The 21826-nt window shown below is 31.3% G+C and overlaps 1 protein-coding gene across 3 annotated transcripts in view; it reads left to right on the forward strand.

Annotated features, from left to right (window-relative positions):
* The window catches only part of smash (smallish), a 180121-nt gene that overhangs the window by 91883 nt on the left and 66412 nt on the right, over nucleotides 1-21826 (forward strand). For all 3 annotated transcript variants that reach the window (XM_088205662.1, XM_088205664.1, XM_088205663.1), the window contains one exon: nucleotides 16365-16404. The gene's annotated coding sequence lies outside the window, so the exon portion shown is untranslated. The remainder of the gene's footprint in view (nucleotides 1-16364; nucleotides 16405-21826) is intronic.

Genomic DNA, 21826 nt, shown 5'->3' on the forward strand with positions numbered 1-21826 from the left:
ATATATGAATCTAATCCTAAATATAATAAATTAATCTAAAATTGTTATATTTTATTAAAATAATAATCTACCGCCTTCACTGTTCTGTTGCTAAAACAGATACCTTCCATTTCGGAATATAAGAAGCACCCCCAGATCGTTTCGCACAGTTGCCGAATATATTTTTCGCCAACTTGACGACAAATTTAGTGCACTCTATATTTTTCTCAATCCAAAACAGTGCAGTTTTTGTATCGATTAGTCCATTTTATGTAAATACTATGCATTGTTATGCAAAATGAATTAAGCACGTTCGTAGTACCACTATACATTTCCCAAGGATAGATATTTTTACCCTTACACCTATTTAGACATTCGTCTAAATAGGTCGATAACCGATTTTTTTACTCAAACTAAGTGTAGAAGACTGCATTATAATTTTAATGTTTTTATTTTACCTCATAAGCTGATAATCAATTGGCTACATAACAACTCAAAATCAATATAGACATACCCCTAAATGAGTGGTAAAAGTTTCAAGAAATCCAACCAAAATTTACCGATATATCTTAAATTGTTATTATGATTTCAAAAAGTGATACAACACTAAATAATTTATTTTAAATAATTAGTAAAAATCGTTGCTGTTGTAATAGCTTAGTTTAAAAAAAAATCTTATTTTAGAACTGTTATTTTTGTCATCGTCTCATGTAGCAACCCTTAATTGAATATTATATTATGCTTTAATAATACAGAAAATAGTGCAAATACAAAGATTAGAAACATACCTTAATATATAATAAAGGCATAGTAAAAACTTGAACTTATCCTTGAAAGATAAGTCCCATCAATGTTAATGATTCTTCTTTCTCCCCGAACTTCGCACCTAGCAATTACTATTTATTTTGCTTCTATCTATTTTCTATAAACATGAGTTGAGTTTTGTACAATTCATGTTTATAGGAATTGGATTAAAATAGTATTTTTTAGGTTAAAACAAATTATGTAAATTATTATTTATTAAATATACTTTGCTATTGTTATAAACTCGATGAAAATCGGTATATATCGGTAAAATGTCTGACCGTATGATTTAACGTTATTTGTCGGAATGCTGACGAATAAAGAAGATTCCTCTATTTACATAATCATGCTAATTAGTAGTTACAGCATCACAAAAAGTCTAATGCCTGCACTACACTCTTTGGAAGGTGGCAAAGGTTAGCCAAGGATGGAGAATATATAGGGTTACTTCGGTTGAGTTAGGTCTAAAATCTCTCGGAAGTTGTCCGAGGCTACCGAGAACGGGAGGTTAAATGGGGGTAATTCAGTCGACTTGGCCAGCTTCGAGCGCTTCCGAACATTGTCGGCAAACGGACCGAAGTCGGAGCTGCTCTTTCGAGCGCGAGGGGTGAGATACTGATATGGTTTTTTCGCAAACTGAGATAGAACCAGTAACTCGGTTCAATTTCAGTATGCGCGTAGGCGTCCTATGGTTAACACGTATGTCGAGCGCTGCATCGTAGTCACGTGGTCAAGTTATAATACCACATGCTTATCGGGGACTTCAACAGACTCTTACTGATATCTTTGAATATTTTAGGGCACAAAAGGGACTAATTATATTTTTGATAGTATATTCTTCTAACAGATATCGTTATTACATTTTTTTCATATAAAATTAAATAATTAAAAAATAATTAGTGGGACTTGATTTTAATAAAAAAAATCGTTTCGAATATTCTTATCTATTTTCCTAGATCGGATTATATTAATGTCACACCATAACGAATTATTATTTAGAATCGATGGCTTCAAATTCTAAGATAGTCACAGATGTGGTGTTCGTGTTCTGAAGTATCATTTTGCAAAAGCCGACAAAGATTTTGCGTAAATTGAATATTTACGACCGAAAAGTTTTTACTGATATTGTGTTGGTGAGTGCCCACACAAACTTTTATAATTATCACTAGCGTAATTTTAATAATATGACAATTTAAAAATTGCGATTATTTGGCACATTTTTCGATCGCGCGCAAATATGCCGGCTGTACGAGACAGAAGTCGCCGTCCGGATGGCATATGAAATTTGTAGCAGTGTGGCCGCTACACGGAAATCGGCGACTTGGCCGACTTCAGTTGAACTTCGGTTCGGACAACTTCCAGAGACTGTAGTGCAAGCATAAAATAACTATGCTGGATCAGAACTCGTACGAAGGGCGTTGATCTTATAAACAAAAATTATAATATATAACACTATTTTTAAAATAATTTTCCATATTAAAAAAACGCAACTACTTTCGCATCAACCCAATAGTTCTTGAATTTAATATGAGGTAATCCAGAAATTAATTCCATTTTTCTTTTTAAATAATTTTCTATATTCGTTTATAAAAAATTGAGCCTGAAATTTTACGATGGCAGAGTTTTTACCATGTGAACAATTTATACAAAATTGCATGGTTTATGAATTTCTTAAAATAAATCGGCAAATTCGGCCACTAAAAAAAGTTTGTAAAATGTTAGGTGATTCATTAAATATCTGCAAATGTCAATGATGTTTTAAAAAAAATCTCATCTCTGGTATGTATTATTTAATTTATTAAAAAATAAATCCGGAATGTATTTTTTTTTGTCAAAAACATAATCATCTGTGTTAAATCGATTGACCGTGTAAACGTATCAAAAATCACATCATTTCTTTGGATACGCTTTCCAAAAATTTAACTTTCAACGTATGTTAAATTAGTATCTATTTTTTGCAAATCACACAACCTTTCACCACAATCAATTTTGAGGTTTTCTAGTGTTTCTCTGATATTGTGCGAGATAAATCACAACAGTTTCTTTCATCGGCAATTATTGTATAATAAAAAAATAGCTTGTCGTGGTATTTAAAAAGCCAATTATACGTTTTGATTAACGAGTCCAATAAACGACCTCAGATAAAATAAATTACACACGTAAATGTCCCGAGGGTTTGTATCTGTTAGAATATTAGATTTTCAAGATAGTCTCTATAAGTATTCTATATTATTTATATTAAAGATTATCGTTTAAAAATCAATTTCACTTTTCTGCATCTCGATTCATGAATATGCGTTTTTACCTGCAAGATTTTCGCTTTCTATGGTTCTCGTCTTCGAATTTCTCTGATCTATTGGCACACATATGAGCCATTATGTTTTTTTCATATATATATATATTCAACTTGCTCATCTCTTTTTCATTCGTGTAGTATATAAATCGCGTGTGACAAAGTAATTCTACTTTCACGATGATTAAAATCTGAAGCTTTTTTTTATATAAAATGAGCAAATCGTGATGTTTTTTATTGTGCAAATCGACCTTCAGCAACATGAAAGATATATTGCGAAAAAAACACAAAGCGTGCCATAAATGGTCAAGGTTGATAGAGACAATTTGGTTATGGGACAATGAACGGTTCTAGAGATTTATTATGTCATACAATAGGTAAGACTTAATGCTCTTTGATGTGTTGAAATTAACGGATTACAATTATAATCAAATATTTTATGGGTAAAATATAAATAATATTTTAATGTTTAATGGCACATATAATCAAATATATCATTGATAATCATTATGTTTATCTGCTTTAAAATTTCTTTATTTTGGAGACCATATGGTTTGAATAACAATGTAAATAACATTGTTTATGTGTCTTTATATGGTATCCATGTAACACGTTGCGTGATTTATTTTTTAATCATAAGATAAAAAAAATCATTATTTATCACAGCTATATATTATAATTTAAATATATAAACTATTATCTTATATTTATTATTAAAATGTATCAATAATTAAAATTTAATCTCGCCTGCTATATAATTCCACACACATGTTATATCTTCATCAAAAACTACGATAAGGCTTCGCTTTTGAATTTCATTACTGATAAAATCGAATCACACATACGAATGTGTACATTTTCGTATAGGCAAAAAAACTAGTTTTTGGACTTGGTTGATTTATGATTTTTTTCCTTCACCTCAGTATTATTTTTTTATCTTCACAAATTATTAACGCTATATACCGGTTCCGAGTTGTATTGTAAATACATATACGATTATGCACGTACGAAATAATATAATCAATACGAGTTTATGTTTTATGATGGTTCTGGCGTTTAGATAAATAAAAAAAAATGTCGATAACGGTACAGCAATTATCCGTTAAGTTTGTAATTAAATTTTAATTCTATCGTCGTGATATTTGTTGTCAAATAGACGAAGCGTGTTGACTTCGTGATCTGACACACCCATTAGCAAATTTAGGAAACTGAAGTTATGCTAAACATTTTAAATACTATATAAAAAATAGTTATACCTAATTGCTTCCTGAAATGTGTATGTAAGTATTTATTTTACAGTGAAGTATAGCTGTGGCCAATTGAAAGTTGACATGACGGTTTTTATTTATTTTGTATATTTTATCAACTTTGATGCAGTTTTTACACGTTTTTAAATGTTATAATATATAATTATAATTGTTAAATTTCGTGTTCCGTTAATGCTGTTAAATAAATACGCTTATTGTAAATTTAGGATGGTATAATTGCATCAATGCGAAAGTTGCATTTTTTCGTCGTCTCAGCGAGTGCATAATGGCGAGCCTCCAACTGAACACGTGCGCGCGACCCTTTTTTATTGGTTCTATTCATAGAAAGCAATATCGAGCACATTTAAAAATTAGAAGATTGTAAATAAAACACTAAATTATTTTGACGTAATTTCACCTTTATTTTTATTAATTTCTTGTATTCTGCCTGGCATCGATAAATACAGATTTTCAATTATTTTAAGATCGATCTCCTCTTCTTACACTTCCATGATATGTTTTTTAGGCTCGGTTAAATTTTTTGATCGTTTTTTTCTTAGTTGTTGTTTTATTATTGCTTATAAATTTTCAATTGAGTGATTTTAAATTTGCATTGACTGGAATTTAAACTCACCAACTAAATATCCACCAAGAAGCAATGTTAAACTATTTTTATAAGGCTCTTATGTCCAGAGTTATTATATTGTATTAAAAATAAGGGAGTCTCCTTTTTTATGGGGGGCATTATTGTATAAAATCCCGTACCATACGCTCCGACAGGACATTGATAATATCAATCCTCACCTAGCAGTCGTAGTTAGCTCACAGCGATAACAATTATTTTTTGCTATTTCAATAAGCTCAAAACATTTCGTAACAAACTTTAAATTTGGAAGCTGCGAAACGTCGAATATTTAATCAGATTGGTTGTATCGTTGGGCTTTGTCAAGATCCAACTTGTAATATATATAAAAAAAATGGTAATCGCTGATTTTGGATTGCGATAAAATATGTAATGAAATAGATACAATGATTGAGAATAATCAGAAAAATGTATATTGTGGAATGACGAATTCCTTTAATTGAGAAATTAGCGATAACAACTGTTGAATGTTTTAGCAAATAATATTAGATAAGGTTAAATGTGCAGAGTTTTTAAAAAAAAATATTTAATAAATTAAGAATATATTCAGAGTAAAATAAATACTAACATAAGTTTTATTTTATTTATTCTGATGGCATTATTATATAAAAGTATGTACCATACGGTCCATCAAGACTCTAATAATATCGATCTTTACTCCAGTTAACTGTCGTGTCAATAAGAAGCTAACATTACTAAGAGATTAATTAAAAGACCCAAACTTTCATCGAAATCTTCCGCGATAAATTTGAGTCTTATCTTTATGTTAACATGATTTATTAACGACATAAAATTTATTACAGTAGTTTTTCATTAACAAGTACATATGTTCAGGCATTTTATTTTTGTAAAATACCATCTCGTCTTCACTTAAGATTATGGATGAAATTTTATCTTAATTTTGGAGAATTTTAAATTGTAATTTTTTTTCTTCGGTGTATAGTTGCATTATCTTCAGCTCAATTGTGCCTTTTTTTGTTTTGCTAATCTTCTTATCTTTATGTTAACAAATAATAGCCGACAAAAAATAATATAATAATCATTAGTAAATTTTTTATGTTAAAAAAATAATTAAAAATTAAGATATGATATAAAACTCTTTGTTTTTAAATGTTTTTGGAATTAAAACTTATCTCGGATATTTGCTTATTATATGCTTTATCTTAAGACTTTTTTTAATTTTGTATTAATCTGATTAAGACTTATTGTAGTGCTACTTATAAAGACGAGTTTGTATACTTAATATTCACAAAACCAACTGAGATAACTAAAAATGCTAAATTTCCAATGAGTATTATTAAAACTGAGGCTTGCCAATTTTGGGCGAAATTTTTAACTTATTTTTGGAGAAGGATTAATATTATTTAAAAGTTCACCAAACTAGCGAATTTTGAAATTCATTATCTTCTTTTAATCTATTCTTCCAATCCTCGTGTAAACCAAAAGCCTTTTTCATTTTTTTTCTAAATTATAAATTTGGAGAAACATATCTTTAGCCCATAAATATACAAATAGTGTCATTACAGACTCCAATCAAAATATTTAGATACTGTATATTTTTTAATTTTCGTTAATCGTTCATATTTGTAGTGGAATATTCTGAAAAATTAATTTGTAAAAACAACAAAAATACAGTTTCTCAAGCAACGCAGGTGGTCATTTTTTTCTTCGATGAATTGCTTCATTATCTACAGCTCAATTGTGCCTTGCTTGTTTTACGAAATCTATCTTCTTATCTTTATTTTATTCATATTAACATTATTGTGTTATAATATAATGTCATTTGAATAAACATTAGTAAACACTATTTCTTTTTGTTAAAATATTTAGTAATCTAAAAATTAAGATACATATATTAAAAGTAAGATAATGAATTTTAGTGATTCATACATTATGTATAATTACAAAAATAATGCTATACACTTACCTTATAATCCAATAATGTGAAAGTACATTTTTCTATTCTCAGTAGCATAATCTTGTTTTATTATAAATTATAATAAAAATATTTTAAGTATCGAATTTTTTTGCGATGTTATATAGAAATTTACTATCTATATTAATTAATATAAATATTATATAAAAACTACGGCCTTGCATTGTGAGGTCAAAATTTATTAATTTCACGTCTCGTTGCACGTTTGCTCATTTGAGATGCAAGTAACGTGATACTTTGGAAATATTCACGCGACATATGGTGAAAATTAATATGAAAAAATCCACAAGATAATGAAAAGATATTAAATAATGAAAAAACGTTGTAACATTTTTTTTCTCACTGGAAACTCAGTTGCAACACTGACACGCTGGAAAAAATCTCACGATTGGAATACATTTTATTTTCGTTCCAAATGTCAGATTTGTTGTTTAGAAATCCCTTCAATCCGTATTATAATTATAATGTATTTTACATCAAAAAATTAAACCGGTCGAATACCGTAATATATAATTACAGTGTTATCGCTAATACCATATTTCCTACTATAATACTAATCTGTTTAAGATACTTAGAGATAAACCCATTAGGAAGTAATACAAAACGCCTCTTACACCTATCGAGATTGCATTAATTAACTCTTCGATTAATATAATCAAAGCAATGCGTCGGAAATTGTGTAACATAAATCAAGTATGCCGATCTTATTATATTTTTAAATCATCATATGCTACTGATATAAATTATAGTTTTTTAGTAAAACTTATATGCTTTATTTTAAGATTATAACTTTTTGTTTGTATACTTAATCTACAAAAAAACCGACTGAGAAAACTGAAAATGCAAATTTTCTAACGAGTATTATTAAAACAATCTGTTCGATGACTTAGATTAATACAAAAAAATGTGAGGCTATATTTAAACGCGCCTTTTTATACACACTTTTAAAAACTCGATTATATAACTTTACGTAGCAAACAATCAGAACCTTAAAATAATAATACCCTATTAGATTTTTATCCTTGATTAGTAAATATTTTTTATTCAACATTATTAGATCAAATTAGTACCAACTATAAACTAAATATAGACGATACACTTTTTATGTAATTGCAGGGTTTATAAACTAGAACATTACGGTCAGAACTTGATCATTAAACTTCCGACTTAAGTCTAACCGTAGCTATGCCGAATCGGCCGAGACGACCTTTATTAAAGGACCGCGAAAAACATCAGTTTTTCACCCAAATTCATAAGTTTAACTCGATCTTCGATACGACTTGGAATTTGGATTAATTTATTTATTTGCAGAATTTTTAAGATACAGACTAATTTTTTAGTATTTATTTGTTCTATATATACACACATAAAATTATGTTATAGAATAGATAAATCAAAATATCACAACCTTTGACGTTTTTTTTACCACATAATCAATCCGACACAATTCGCACGCGTTCAACAGCATTAATCACGCGAACGTGTCATATGGGAAAATTCCTATACAAAATTAAATAATAAAAAAATCTCACATCCAAACATGGACCATGACCATAGCAATGAACTATGCTAAGCTAACTATCTTAAGCGGCTAATAAGCACGCGGATACCATCAACCAAGTCTGATCCATAAATCATCGCCTGACCTTCTAACGTCCATCGGTTATGCAAATTCCGTAACGCACTCATCCACTAGCTAATGTGATCAGATACAAATCTAGACATAGTTCGATTCTTATGAAACACTATACATAGCAATCCTTGATACACATTCAACGCGTCACCGATCCAAATAACCATTATTATCCATCGATCTGAAACTAGTCTTTGCAATGCCCATAATTTGCATCATTCGATGTTTGCACACTATAAATGCCATTTTATAAAAATATTAACAATAATACGTTGGCGGAAATAACCTTCGTACGAAGTGAAACTCGGTGAGAAAATAACGTTTCGAATACTAGTAACAAAGCATGTTCACACGCGTGTGAGCTATGTCCATGTTGCGTCAATTGCGTAGTGGTTATGTCAATTGATATGTGTGGGCTCTAAATTTAATTAATGTGATCTGTAAAGCAGGCAAACATTATCAATGTTATCTAAATTATTTTTAAGTCGTCTAAAACATTACATCTTATTTGCCACTCCTTGTTTTGAATGTCCATGTTGCTCTCTCTCTCTTTTTTTTTTACTTAGTTTATCATTAGTAAAGTTGACTCAAAAAATATGTTTTAGTGTAGATTATTTTTAAGATCTTATGTCATTTTATAATATACGCTTATTTCTAGTTGGAGCTTTATAATCGTTTCTCATCAATGATTTTTTTGGCATATAGTGTTCTTCGAAATATCTTTTCAGCTCCAAGCTCTAAGGAACATGGTTGTTTTCTTTTAACTCCTTCTTTATGATTGCATATGTAAATTTAACTAAATTTAAGTAAACTAGTTACATATTACATTAGATTCCGAATCGTTGAATAATTTAACGTCGCATTTGACGCGACCCACTTATGTTTATTTTGGTGTGAAAAATCTTCTCTAAAACACAAGATTTCGACCGGAAAAGGAAACGTGCCTAAATTGGACACGGTCTCTCTTGTGTGATTGTTGTATTTTTTTTATAAACCACCTGTGGGTGATTGATGAACGTCGGTCGTTGAAAACGCAATTTTGGTATAATTTTCACGTGCGATTAAACTTCGTGGAAAACGACCTAGAGGAAGGGCATCCATCATGAAGTGTTGCTAAAAAAATAGGCATCGTTGCTAAATGATGTCGTGCATTAACGGAGAAACACTAAGTTGTGTGGGTTGAGAGATGTGTCATGTTAACGTGCGCTAACAATGAATCTCGCTGAAACGTGATTTGCTATGTGAACAAAGCAACGTCCTGTCTATGCTAATTTTGACGAATATGGAAAATATGCATGGAAATGTACGCAATGTGTGCAATGACTTTGTGCAACGAGAAGTCCGGTCCTGGATTGCAAAATTTATATATGTATATGAATAGTAAATTTGTGCTCAGTAAAAGTATGCTTCTTTCAGCAAAACACAAAACATTTATAGACACGATTCAGCAACTAAAGAAAATAAATCTATATGTACTAGAATTCGTGTTGTTGCTTTCGAAATTCAAAATAATCGTAAACATTTACGTTCGAAACTTAAGAGCATTGCAATATCAGTGTGCGATACTTATGCTTTTGGCATACGTGTTTGCTTTTAATTTAAAATTACAAAAAAATTATGTATTTTTAAATTAAATAAATATAGTGCCGTTGCGTTGCGTCATTAAGTATTTAATTCGCGTTTAGAATCGAGTTCAACTCTTGATGATTCAAGATGACTGCTTGGTTGAACCATATAAAGACGATTGAAGTGGAAAGGACTGCTTTTCATGACTAGTGGAAGTGTGAACGTACGATAAAGTAGAAGTGATTTTTTATGGCAGCGTTCTGGCTTATATAGATCAGAAAAATAGGAGAAAATTTAGTGATTTTTGGTAGAACTAAAATCTTTGTTTTTATTTAATAAAATCGCTTTGATTTATAATTCCACCCGTCAATTCAGTGAAACTGTATTTATTCACTGCGCGAATGGTAAAAATAACACCTGTAGAAAAAACCTTATTTTCAATTTAAAATGACCACTATATTTATATAAATGATATGTATTGCCTGGCAGTGAAATATTCTAGCGATCATTTGTAGGCCGTAAATTATTGTTTATGCGATCAATTTACGCGGCGGTAAACTGCTAGTGATTAATTGTTGGCAGTGAATTGTGGGCGTTAAATTTTTAAACTCCAAAATATTTTTATAAATCGGAAAAATAGGAATTAGCGATCCTTTCTTGAGTGATTTGTGGTGCATCTAGAGTAATTGTTTTTTATTTGATAATATCGCGTTAAAATATGTATGTTGCGTCTTGGGTTGCATAAATCCGCCAACATGTACTTTCTTTATCTTAAATATGCTACAAGAGATAGCTAGCTCATTTATGTATGTGTTTGGTTAACTTTCATTCTTTCGTTATTTGTGCCGTTCACAATAAATCTCGTTGAAGCATTCTTTTTTTTTGATCGCTGTTCCATTGTCTTATTTTTAAGCTTATATTATGTTTCTTTTAAGTCTTATAAGCCATGTTGTTATTCTATGTTCATTTGCATAATGTAAAAATCAGTTTTTTTATGACGGTAATTGCAATGTAACGATTTCTGGTAGTCACTATATCAGGAACAGTTTAATTTAAATAGTATTCGCGGGGGGAGGGGCATAACCTTGGGTATAATGTGGCATGTCTAATAATGCGATCGGGAGCGGGGCTCGCGGAGAATAATTGCTGTATAGAAACATGTTTTTATATTAATTTATAACATTATGATAATATATAGTTTTCATAATTAACTGTTAATTTAAGATTCCATTTTTAAAGTATATGATCTTATTATAAGATTGCAACTTTTATGTTTCTGTAGTGCATGAAATAATTAGTTTAATAAAAATATTTAATCAGGAGATGATTTTTAGTATTAATTATTATCTAATGTATTTAGAACATGGCACTAATTTATAATAACATCATTGTTACAGTAAAAAAATTCATTATATGCACTTTTAAGTAAAAAATATGTTATCCAATAGAAAAATTTACTATCTCTATTTAAAATTTTAATTTTAGCTTTTAGCGACATTATTACAGTTTTATAAAATTATAAAATTGTTATATTATACGTTTTCATTAAATGTTTTTAAATGATAAATTTAATTAAAATAAAGTAAAACCGTAGCTTAAATAATATTATACTTTATCTAAATTTATTCATAAATAATAATAATATAATAATTATTATATAACACTTTTAATACAATTGAAAAATATTAGTACTTTGATTAATATGTAAATAAAAATATATAGTATTTAAAAGACATTTTAGGTACAAGTTGGTTTTATCACCGCCACCGCCGCGCTTGCGCATGCACACTGAAATAATTAGGCGCACGCGTAAAAGTCGTTTCAACTCGCTTTTTTGTTAAAATAAATTAAAAAACACAAATTTATCAATTTTTTTTATAAAGAAACTAAATATTTTTTAACTCAATACAAATTTAAAAATGCTACTTTTGAGAATAAGTTGACGAAATGCATTAATTTTGCTTATTACTTGCTTATTATCATGGCGCCATATTTAAATTTAACAAGTAACGTATGCTAAAATTATTTAATCAGTTAATCGAGTATTTCATTGTATGTGTGCTCGTATACGTGTGCAAGCGTAGCGGTGGCGGTAATAAAACCAACTTGTACCTATTTTTATTGTAAGTCTATCTATGAGATCATTTTAGATATACTACTCTGATATATAGACATGCCCATTAAACATATTGCTATTCCGATTTTTCATCGCAAAAAGAAGCCTAACAGCTTAACCCTTTCACCGCAGCTGATATTTTTTCGCGCCATTTCGAAATTTGCTAATATGTGGGGAGCACCTATTTATGCCATAAGTTATTTAAATGTTATTTCAATAAATTAAAGTATTTTTTAACCTTAAATTATACCAATAAAAAAAAGTTTCATGACACCTTTAAATGTCAATACTGGCGATTTTCTTGCTGACTTCTATAGGTGTCATCTGCGCTCAAAGGGTTAAATCCCCAAGTTACATCTTATAAATAATTTTATTTAAATCACAATGTTGCCAAATTTTTAATAATGCATTATGTTGTATACCTACTATATAATCATTTATAGAATTTATAAAAAATCTTTTCAAATGATTACTTGATTAATCATATTACAAATCCAGGGTCGCCCGACCCTTCTCTAAAATGGTTCCTAATATTTTTTTTTTTTGTATGTACTTATTTTGTAATTATTATAATTATTGTCATTGTCTAAACTTCTATCTATCATACAATATATTATTAATGTTTGTTTTACATTTCATTTAACCTTGTAGCTTGTAGCCAACGTAAAAATGTATTTCTTAAAAGTATACAGCCATCAAACACAACATTGTAATTTAATCGTTGAAATCGTGATTAAGCTATATACATATATATAACACAATTTACATAACGATAAACATTATATCCAACTATCATTTTTTTCTTACAGTATAAACCTTACCGGTTTGCGAAATAGAAAATCTTTAATTGCGGACGTTTTCTATGTCGTTAACGGCGCTCGTTAGATCCGATAGTCGATATACGTAAACTATGGCATCACAGTACACAACGACTCAGATCGTGAGCTATCCGATGTCGAAATTGATATTTTCATACAATATACAAGTAAATTTATTATATACTTTATATATATAATATTTATGTACTGTGATTAATTTCATAACGGCCGAAGGAGATCAGAGTTAGCAAAGCGTTTCGAGCAGCGATAACGCTTGATGATGGAAAAAGTAAAAGTTGATCGGATGTGTGCGTAGTTTATGTACTGTTTTTATGTGAAACATATTTTTCGTTAGGTTCTATTGCTTCCTCACGATTTTGAATTGGAAAAAAACGAGATGTGGGTCGCGGAACTGGGTGCGGAATTCGAAATTTTGTGAGGCTGTAAAGTTTGTGTGTAAAAACGCGTCAATTTCCGCCTGGCACTGGCTTAATTGGGTTTTGGGTGTAATATGTTATATTATATGGTAATAATAAAATGAGATAAAAGCGAGTGATTTGTGATTATGATGGAAATCGGTTAGTTGCCAAAAATGGTTTGGTAAAGATTATATTATATAACTGGTATCGTATCAGATTATTATCAGAACATATTTTTTTCTGCGCCTTTTCTTCTTCCTACATTCTTCTTACACTTATATTATTATTAATATACAGAAAATCAAAGATGAGTATCGACTCAGTAATTTTCGTGAAATTAAATACTTTGAGATTCATGGATAGTATTTTTGCTAATAAACTGCTATTTATGATTAAAAATTGACATCAATTTTTATTAATATTATTAAAATGTATTGTTACCTCAAAACTTGTTCTATTGTATTTTTTTATGGTCAAGTGCATCTGTGGTAATAATTTACAAGATCTTTTAACTTGTAAAGCCGCTTAAATACAAACAGAATTGCAATTTACTTTAAACTCAAATATTTCAAAACGGACAGTGAATAAATGTTTGGTTAAAGCTGAATTTAAATCGCGAAACCCAGCAAAAAACACTATTTACTGAGAAAATGAAAAAAATCGCATTGAATGGGCAAAAGCTCATCGCCATTGGACCGTCGAAGATTGGAGAAAAGTGGCTTTCTTCGACGAGCTCAAATTGAATCTGCTTGGAGCAGATGACAAGCGACTGTGCGCCGTAGAAAAGGCGCAAGATTTCATCCCTTATGCATTAATCGATTCATCAAGCACTCACCTTATGTGATTATCTGAAGGTGCATGACAGCTTATGGATTATACGAATCTGCACCATGACATTAATGGGAATCACATAATTATCATGGCCAGGAAACAGCCCCGACCTGAAGCGAATTGAAAATTTATGGGAAATCATAAAACAATAATTAAGAAAAAACGATAAAAAAATTTAGTCGAGCTGAAAAAACATATTATGGAATTGTGGAAAGAGGAAATCTGTATTTATCGATGCCAGGCAGAATACAAGAATTTATAAAAAATAAAGGCGAAATTACGTCAAAATAATTTTGTTAAGATCTCTTCGATATTGCTTTCTATGAATAGAACCAAAAAAAGGGGTCGCACACAAGTGTTGAGTTGGAGGCTCGCTATTATGCACTTGCTGAGACGACGAAAAAATGCACCTTTCCTAGATTTTACGCAATTATTCAATCCTAATTTTACAATACTCGGTTTTTTAACAGTTTTCGGCGGATATACAACGAAGTCATGAAACGTTTTTCAGTATTCGCCCAATTGCCTCAATGTGCCTTTATCTTGAATCGTTTTTGAAATTCAAAAATATCTACTTCTTATATTACACATCCACTCATTCCATCCGATTTATTTAGTGATGCGCGAGAGGGCAAGGGTCTTGGAATGCAGTTAAAACGGCACCCACGAAGCGGTTAATTGGTGGTTAAAAGTGAAATCCGATCGCGGATAACAAACAGCCGATGATAACCGGCGAGAGATGCTGGGCGAATGATTAATGCGATCGAGGAGAGGTATGGAAGCGTGTGAGAAAGTTGCGCAAGGACCGAAGGTCGTTACTCCTCAAGGCCTCGACCAATGTCGTTCCTTGGCACTTGCCAAAGAAAGAAAACAATCTGACAATGGGACGTATTGTGTATGCGAATAAAAAAGCTCTGTCGATTGTGTGACTTGAATTGGTGATTAGATCGACTGGAGAAAAGAACTTGAAGCTGAAGCTTTAAACGCATAAAAATGACTAAGAAATATTAGTTAAATTTATACTATTTTTTTTACATTGTATACATTTTACGTAACGTGAATGTGATCATATAAATATCGACTAAACAAATACAGGTATTCGATAAATTGCTTAAGAATAATTAAAATAAAATATATACTACAGAAAAAAATAATATATGACTAGAAATAATTCTGATTTTGCAAGGATGGTATTTTGCAAACTGAGATAGAACGAGTAACTCGGTTCAATTTCAGTATGCGCATAGGCGTCCTATGGTCAATACGCACGACGAGCGCTGCATCGTGGTCACGTGGTCAATTTATAATACCTCATGCTTATCGGGGACTTCAACAGACTCTTACTAACATCTTTGAATGTTTTAGGGCACTAAAAGAAATAAATTATATTTTTGATAGTATATTCTTCTAACAGATATCGTTATTATATTTTTTTTCATATAAAATTGAATAATTAAAAAATAATTAGTGGTACTTTATTTTGTTAAAAATAATCGTTTTGAATATCCTTATGTATTTTCCTAGATCGGTTTATATAAATGTCACACCATAACGAATTCTTATTTAGAATCGATGGCGACAAATTCTAGGATAGTCACAGATGTGGTGCTCGTATTCTGAAGTAGCATTTTAGATATATTTTCTTGATATTTACACTAATTTGCCAATTTTCGGCCATATTTTAAATTGCATTTCACTCATATAACTCAAGCTGAATAATTAAACAAATCCAATGCGCAATATGTTTCAACAGCTCCGATGCGCACTTGCCTCCAACACAAACATCCTCCACAATGGTACACATTGCGAATAAATCCCCTCAAACGCATATCTCAGATCTCAGATCTTTGCATAGGAATTTCATCATCATCATAATCATCATCGTCACACACGTTCACGTTTATTATATTCGCAAAGGTCTCACTGTCTCTCCGAGGATCATAACTCTTTCTCGTTTGTCAACAAGTGGAATTATTAACATCAACATTGAGCCGAGTGATATATGACTGCGGCATTTCCTGACTGTACCCCTACGCTTCAACTGCTTCAATAATCACGATTTTGTTTTCTTCTTTGCAGATCCGAGTCCAGAGAGAGGTCATCGGAAGAGGAGGAACGCGTAAGTTACCAATGTATTTATACCTAGTTATAATTTATATGGATAGTCTTTGGTGTCACTTTTAATTGGAAGTCAGGTGTTGGCGCTTCGATTCTAGGAATGCAAATTATGCGATAATTTTAGCAGGTGTGTGCTCATTGGCACTAAGAATATTGCTATTTTGTTACGTGACAGATTTATGTTAATGCCTTTTGTACAAATAGATTTAATGTGATGGTTCTCATTTGTATTCTATAAATCCTTTACTATTTGCGATGCACACTAGAATAAAGATCGATTTCAGCTTTTTCATTCATTCTATATATGTATGACCAATAGAATCCACTTTGCTTTCTGAATTATTTATAAATATTGATTTAAAATAGAACGTGTTCGAAACGTGATATTATATTTAAAGTGTAAACCGTTAATTCTTACATTACCTTCAATAGATCAATATTGACCGCGTCATTGACTGCCCCGATTAATACCGAGCAACGGAAAAGTGCCTCTCGTTTACCTCAATTTCACAAAGATTACAAACGACAAAAAAAGCGGTCCATTCGCTGTTTACATAACGCAGCATCCGGTCGATTTTTTTCCTGCTCTAGCTTGAATCGATTCTTTGCCTGTCATAATAACGGTCACTCAAAAGGTTAAAACAAACAGGTGCGCCGGTCAAGTTTTCTCCATCACGAACCAATAAATAATTATATCGAGAGATGTGAGTGAATATCTCGATCATGCAGATAATAAATTAATAATATACAAACAAATAGAAAAGCGAATGTATTTCGTATACTTGATGATGTCGTATTTTTTTGCAATCTTACCAATCTGGCTTAAGATTTATCAATCAAAATTATTTTAAAAGGAGGTGTTAATAAATAATAATTTTGATATAATTTGCTCGAGTTGCGAGTTACAACTTAACGTTTATGTATATAGTATTTATAACTCATAATAAGGCTTCCTCTGTCGAGCGATTTATTTACGAGACACTTTAATTACGAGCTTTTCAACTAACTTCTCAAGTTACGTTATATAATACACACTGAAGTTAATTTATCACTAAATTCCATAATAATTTACTATTGACGCTGAACTACCGCGAGGTGTTGAAACTTGAGGTAATTAATAGCGATTTTCCGATCGAAGCAAAGTAAACTTTTACTGTATTGTGAGCCATTTTATTTCGCCATCGAACACGGTGTCGTTATTTATCGTTCGTCGTGCAGACACTATTTTACGGTTAAGCCGCATTTTTGTGTTAGTAAATTAATATTTACGGATTCGGTACGTGTGCGCCACGCCTGTCATTATTCTTAGTCCGAGCTGAATGTATGTAGCACGTGGCTATTATGTAAACGTGGGTTTGTGCACAATTATTGTATAAAGTGTATATTCAAAGAATACAGGGCATTCCTCAAGAACATTAACTAAAGTATGATTATGTAATCGTATATTTAAAATAGTAAGCTTAGGTCTTCTATATGCAAAAAATATTACTATTTTTAGTAACGTCTAATGGTAGCTATTAACGTTATGGTATATTATTTGCAGACCTTTAAGTAAGAGGGTTTATTTTTGTTAAGGCTAAGATAGTTGGTAGTAGTCGAGCTAGACGAATGGATGCGAAAAAAAGAAGCAAAGCTTCTTCGATCTTAGCTTGTCTGAAGTTAGACTCGGCCTTTTTGGTTGTATTTTAAAATGGAGAGCTTTTGAAGATCTGAAGCATTGAACTCCGAGGTGGATGTTCAAATATGGATGCCAGTAGTGTCAGAGAGGCAGTCTTCATACAAAGTGTTAAGTGGAAGTTTTCCCTGGTTGCCCGCGTTCCATAGCCTCCGTGATAGATTTTGTTATACGCCCCTTTTTTAGTGTATTTTTTGAAAACGAATTTGTTTTTATCGCTAAGTCAGATCAGAAACGATCGTTTTGAAGATACGCCTGAATTCATTGGCTATCTCTTCTCAAAACGTCGGATATTTAATTATTTCTGATTAATGGCGCGGTTCTTGTGCAGTTTGCTGAAGGAGACAGATAAAAAAAATATTAGACACTCATACAAAACTATGATGATGCAATATCTAGGGTTAATCCTATGAAGGACGTAATGGTGTTACCTTCTCTAAAGTCCCCGTGGATGCAGCTAAAGGGGCTGCAGTCTCTGTGGGCGCCGATTAGGTTCTTTATGCATGGGACGAAGCTCTGGCGTCGAGCTATATACTGAGTTGGTGCTTTTAGTAGGGAGAGCATATAAGTTATCCTTGAAATTTTGCGATAGTTTTCACAACTCAAATTTCATAGATTTGGAAGACTAAGAAATTTCAATCGACAAGTCTTGGAGAATTTTGGCTATCTAAATCTTGCCATAAAAATAATCTACTCAATAAAAGCAAAAATAAACTCACATTCATTCTTGATAATTTTTATTGAGGTTAAAAAATATAAGTTATATAAGTTGTACAAATTAATTAACAATTAATGAAAGATTTTAATTTATATAATATGCCTGCACTACACTCTCTGGAAGTTGTCCGAACCGAAGTTACAACTGAAGTCGGCCGAGACCTACGACTTCGAGTAAGCTACCACACTCGCAAATTTCATATGCCGTCCGGACGGCGGCTTCTGTCACGTACAGCTGGCATATTTGCGCGCGATCGAAAAATGTGCCAAATAATAGCAATTTTTAAATTGTCATATTATTAAAATTACGCTACTGATAATTATAAAAGTTTGTGTGGGCACTCACCAATACAATATCAGTGAAAACTTTTCGGTCGTAAATATTCAATTTACGCAAAATCTTTGTCGGCTTTTGTAAAATGCCATAAGGCATAAAAATGATACTTCAGAATACGAACACCACATCTGTGACTATCCTAGAATTTGTCGCCATCGATTCTAAATAATAATTCGTTATGGTGTGACATTTTGTTATGGTGTGACATTGACACAGGATATTCGAAACGATTTTTTTTAACAAAATCAAATACTACTAATTATTTTTTAATTATTTAATTTTATATGAAAAAAATATATAATAACGATATCTGTTAGAAGAATGTACTATCAAAAATATAATGAATCTCTTTTGGTGCCCTAATATATTTAAATATATCAGTAAGAGTCTGTTGAAGTCCCCGATAAGTATGTGGTATTATACTTTGACCACGTGACCACGATGCAGCGCTCGTCATGTGTGTTGACCATAGGACGCCTACGCGCATACTGAAATTGAACCGAGTTACTCGTTTTATCTCAGTTCGCGAAACAACATATTATTATCTCTCTCACTCTCGTCACTTAACGCGCGAGAGAGCGAAAGGAGAAGTATCTCACCGCTCGCGCTCGAAAGAGCAGCTCCGACTTCGGTTCCTTTGACTTCGGTCCGTTTGCCGACAATGTTCGGAAGCGCTCGAAGCTGGCCAAGTCGACTGAATTACCTCCACCTTACCTTCCGTTCCCGGTAACTTCTAACAACTTCCGAGAGATTGTAGATCGGGCAGAACCGAGCTCGACCAAAGTAACCCACTATAATCTCCGTCCTTGGCCAACCTTGGCCAACTTCCACAGAGTGTAGTGCAGGCATTAGAACTAACAAATCTAACATTATATACACATTTGGAGTCACTATATTTTTTATTGAAATGTTAAGAATTTAATTAGTTTTCTTAAATAATTATACATTTTATAATAATACTTGTTGTTGGAGAGAATTCAATTTATATTTTCAAGATTTTTCTACAAGCCATTTTGATTGGAGCGTTGGGATACAATTCATTGCATTCTCGGCGTTGCGTCTACCCAGTGAAGTCATCTTTGAGTTGCTAGGGAATGGTGTCGATGTTCAGCGCCATTCAGTTGTGAGTTAGAGTCGCGATTGCGTCCCTTATTCTCTCCCGCCGCGGCCAGGATGTCATCACTTGAGAACGCTCTTTTTGCATGATCCAAACACAATAATGTTTCGGCGATAGCTATGGAAAAAATATGTGGGATGGTGTGCACCATAAATGTTTTTTTTTATTTGTTTTTAATATTTAATCATATAATTATTATTTTGATGCATTAGTGAAACCTTTTAATCCATGATAGTCAAAGTTGTAATAAAAATATTATACATGTTACATGTTAGGGTATGCTTTAATTTTTTAACAATGAAAAGAAAGTCATTTTTTGTGTGGTAATATTTTTTGTTCAATCTGTACTTACAGTGTATCGGTTGAATTATTTTTCTAGCGTTTCTCAATTTGTTGAAGAAAAAAATTCAATGTATATTTTTTCTTGAGCCTCAATATATCTGTGATAAATACACATTTAAATATTAAGCGCATAAAAATAACAAAAAAATAGTTTACGGAACACACTGTATATTATTAAAATAATAAATACATACATATGTGTGTGTATATATAAGTAATATTGTCTATTGAAAGGCCGCTATCACTATCAGGGGCGTGTTTGAGAAAACGGGTGATAAATTTCCAATTGTCCGAATTGTTGCGCGCGTATATCATTTGACCCATTAAATTTTCAACGTGCGTCGATATCATCTGATTTATGGTCACCTGAATGCCACACACTTGCTCCCCGCCGTTACGTAAATTATTGTCAATGCTGCGTTTGTATTATATTATTCAATATTCAGCGTAACGGTTGTGTGTGAATTAAATTACGAAATACTACATATCAAAATGTATTAGAATAAGTAACGTTATATGTATGTTTACAAATAATATTATAAATCACTTTATTTTTAAAAGTAAACAAAACCATTGAATAATATCTTCAGTTGGAGATGCTTCAACAGATCTTCACATTTATTTTTACAGCATCTTTTAGTATGTAATCCATTGAGTACACAGCTATTATTTTTTCCATTCAACTTTATAGTATGGCTAAAAGCCGCTCGGTACAATTATTGCTTTGATTCGTGCTGGCGTTAGATCTTAAAACTGATATGATGGTGATAAAAAAATCGCCCATATGAAAAGTGGTTCTTAAATGTCAACTGCTATTTTTTTTGTGTACGGATCACGTAACAACTCGTGCAAAGGTTCCGCATAATTGATATTACAGTTACGGCCGTCGGGCGATTTGTGGGAAAAATTTGGGATTCACATACGATTTTTAACGATACGAGTATGTATCGTGTGTGAATGCGTACGTGTAATTGACGTAACAGTAAACTGATTATCGAATTTATTAATCGATAAATAAATTTATTGCTGGGAATGGAGATACTTAAGAAAATAAATCGTTTTATTTTATTCGCATTCAAAAATAGTGTTTGCTTTTTAGATTGAATAATTATCGTTAATCCAATCTAACCAATGATTAATAATGCCTGAAAAAGGAAAATCGACTGCCTAACCATTTATATGATAGTTAAATAATGAATAATGTTAATATTGTAAATATTTTCATATATATAATT

Source organism: Plectrocnemia conspersa, unplaced genomic scaffold, assembly GCF_051122295.1.
Source record: "Plectrocnemia conspersa isolate PC_06_02 unplaced genomic scaffold, ASM5112229v1 ptg000002l, whole genome shotgun sequence".
Classification (NCBI taxonomy): Eukaryota; Metazoa; Arthropoda; class Insecta; order Trichoptera; family Polycentropodidae; genus Plectrocnemia; species Plectrocnemia conspersa.